Here is a 3,216-nt window from a genome sequence, read left to right as displayed (position 1 = left end):
GTTTTAATAAGACAATTTTATCGAGACTTTGTAATATTTCAAAAGTATAACACATTTGAAACAATTTTAAAGAATCATCGATTGAACAGGAAAAAAGGTTCAACTGACTGTTGGTAAATTTAATACAAAGTAAACTTGCACATTGGAGCCATTGAAATTTTGGGTAAAATTGATTGAAAAGAGTTTGATTAAGATAATTAAAATACGCGCTGTAAACCCGGTTCACATGGAAACCATTTAACACTTTGTTTCCTTGCATCTTAACTTCCTTATTTTAAAAGACATCAATGCGTTTAATGATTCAATGCTTGAGATTAACCCGATTTTTTATCTTTTAATTCTGTTCTTATTCTGGTTTATGGCATTTCTCGAATTCCCTGCCAAATATTCGCCCAAACCAACCTACCAACCTTTTCAACATGATGTGAGTGTAAAATCTTTTTTGGTAACAACCATTGACTCGTTTTGGGCTGATTCAACCCTGCCAGCTTCCTCAAAGTGGATCGTGACACAACTAAGCGACGATATTGACCATAAAAGATTTTGCTTGAAACAATCATTTTAACCTTTAACTTCTCAAAGGTTGATTTTCATTTTTAAATTCATTATTCTGCAAAATGATTCTCATTCTGAAAAGCTTAAAAAGGTTGGTAAATTGGGTTCACTAATTTTTAACCCAAAATTTCCTCGTTGTCTCAGAATAAGACATTTCTCAACTATCCATTGGTTATTGATGCACCGTTTTTAACCTTTTATTTCAACTCCATCATTCCCCTCGACTAATCCAACGGAATTGTCATCAATAAAGATAAACGACAAATAGGATACGGAATACAAGTCTTATCGAAAGTGTGCATTTGAAATGGAAAAAAAGGGAAAATTTGCTTTTCTACTCCAACATCTTTACCTTTTTCAACAAATAACCATTTAATATGACCATTAATCAATGTACAGAAATTGTCAAAATGATAATATCTGAAAATACTTGAAAAGCAACTGGAAGGAAAATGTGAAAACTCTCAATGGCAAATAGCATTTCACAAAGCTTATATTGAACATTTGCTTGTGAAACATTGTAGACTATTATTAAATGCTTGTAAAGTATTAGAAGATGAAGAAAAAGAAGAAGAAAGAAGTTCATGAAATGTAAAAGTATTAAGTGAAAGAAGATGATTTTATAAACGATAAATGACCAGCAATTTGATACCATCATAATGATCATCATGAATAATCAATTTTTTGAAATTCAATAATGATATGATATTGAAGAGGCAAAGAAGACTGAAAGGAAAGAAGAAGAAGAAGAAACTTGTTCCCAGTGTTCACATTGAACTGATCATGATGATAATCAGACATCATCATTTTTCATATTTCCAGCCTCTTCAAGCTGAATTGAAGATCATAAATGTACAACTTGAATCAACTTGATTCAAATATATGGTGACACAATGAAAATGTTATCAAACCTGTCATACAAATGTGATAATATTAAGTTAACAAAGCTTGAATATGCATGTTGACAACAAGTAAAACTCATCATTAATTCATTTTGATTTTCACTTCTTTCCATTTTCAATTTCACATTCAGTTTCAACTGATTGACTAATTTTTACAGCAAAATATTCAGAGTAAAATTTAACTTGAAATTGAGTGAAATTCAAAAAGTCAACTTTATTGATTTGAGAGTTGTAAATGGATTGAGAGCAAAATATTAATCATTTCACTCATTTTAAATCAACATAAAGAGTGAAAAAATGGTCAACATTAATCATTTCATTTCCAACTGTCCAGCTTCAATTGAATTGTATCAATAATTTATTTTTGTTTTTTAACCCTTTTCTTTCTCTCCTTTTCCGTTAATCATTTCTGGATAATTAATTAAACCACAATCGTAAACAATAGTAATGATTATAATAAATGATTAAATGAACACAATGATAATCATTAATCAATTTAATGGTTTACCATTTTGATGGGTCAACAGTGATAAAATGTTTCTGTTTGGGCAAACTTTTAAACTTGACCTGTTTTCCCTCTTAACCGGTAAACAGTTGATTCAATGGGCAATGCAATTATCATGGTCGTTGCGATGAAGACAAAAATTGAATTTGATTTACAAATGAATGTAAAACCAACGAAAACTGTTGACAAAATTGTAACACTTTGATCTGCATTTTGATATGCCAGTGAAAAGAGTCACATTGAATCCTATTTGTTTATTTATTTATGTTTAGATATTTATTTTTCTGGTTTCATCTCTTGTAATAATATCTGTTGGATATAAAAAAATACGAGTAAAAGGGGAAAATGGCGACCAAATTTCATCATTTTGATGGATTCACTTGAAGCTTAAAGGCAGTGGAAGACGATGAGAGAAAGATAGAAGATAAAAGATGAGAGAAAGATGATGAAAAGTCTGAGGAAACAGAATGATGATGATGCATCCTTTTGGGTTAAACCTTATTAGCTGTTTCAGTTATTCTGTAAGTTCTGTGATAATCTAAGCAACAGATCGATTTTCCATCTCTTCTTGCACTCTTTTACTCATAACTTACTGAATCAACTTTTCTCTCTCTCTCTTTTCCTCTTTTCCTCTTCTCTTCTCTCATCATTTTCTTCATCTTATCATCCTCAAAGCCTGACAGGATTTATGCTTTCACACGAAACTGACTGATTTCAACTTGTCCTATTCTTCTTTTTCCTCTTTTATCTTTTATTCCTCTCATTTTCCCTGATGACCTTTCTTTTCATTCCCTGTTATCTACTGAATATAATGCTCACTCCCAGTCAGTTCTGGTACCTTTAAGTTCTGGTAAATAAAGATGAACCAGAAAGAAGAGTTTTCCAGGAGTAAAACAGTAGAAAGAAGAAGAAAGGAAAAAAAAGCAAACTTGAAATAAAATAAAAATCAAAAGAAAAACGTTGAACAAATGATAAACAGAATTGCTTTCAGTCGACATTTTTCCCTTTCTCTTCTCTTCTCTTCTTCTTCTTTTGCGTTATTCATTTTCACATTAAATCATTTTCACTTGAAATGATCCAACTGAACTAGCCTTTTTCCTCATGAAAAACGCTCAATATTGTTATAAAAACTCAATTCATTTCGGTTCTTCTTCTTCTTTCCCTTTCCCACCTCAACATTTGATTCAATTCATTAATTGAAGGCAAAAATGTTTACCAAAAGATGAAAGATAAAAGTGAAAACAAAGTTTCATT

The 3,216-nt window shown here is 30.7% G+C and overlaps 1 long non-coding RNA gene across 1 annotated transcript; it reads left to right on the top strand.

Annotated features, from left to right (window-relative positions):
* The first annotated feature begins 282 nt into the window (after positions 1–282).
* LOC107370906 (uncharacterized) lies at positions 283–1,899 on the top strand. Its single transcript, XR_001570711.3, has 2 exons — positions 283–646; positions 809–1,899. It is a non-coding gene; the product is annotated as an uncharacterized LOC107370906 (long non-coding RNA).
* Positions 1,900–3,216: the final 1,317 nt, after the last annotated feature.

The sequence above is a fragment of the Tetranychus urticae genome, chromosome 2 (genome assembly GCF_039701765.1).
Source record: "Tetranychus urticae isolate SD_2017Ah chromosome 2, NJAU_TeUrti_SD_1.0, whole genome shotgun sequence".
Classification (NCBI taxonomy): Eukaryota; Metazoa; Arthropoda; class Arachnida; order Trombidiformes; family Tetranychidae; genus Tetranychus; species Tetranychus urticae.
Note: the sequence above shows the minus strand (reverse complement) of the source record. Positions and strands in the feature narration are given on the sequence as shown.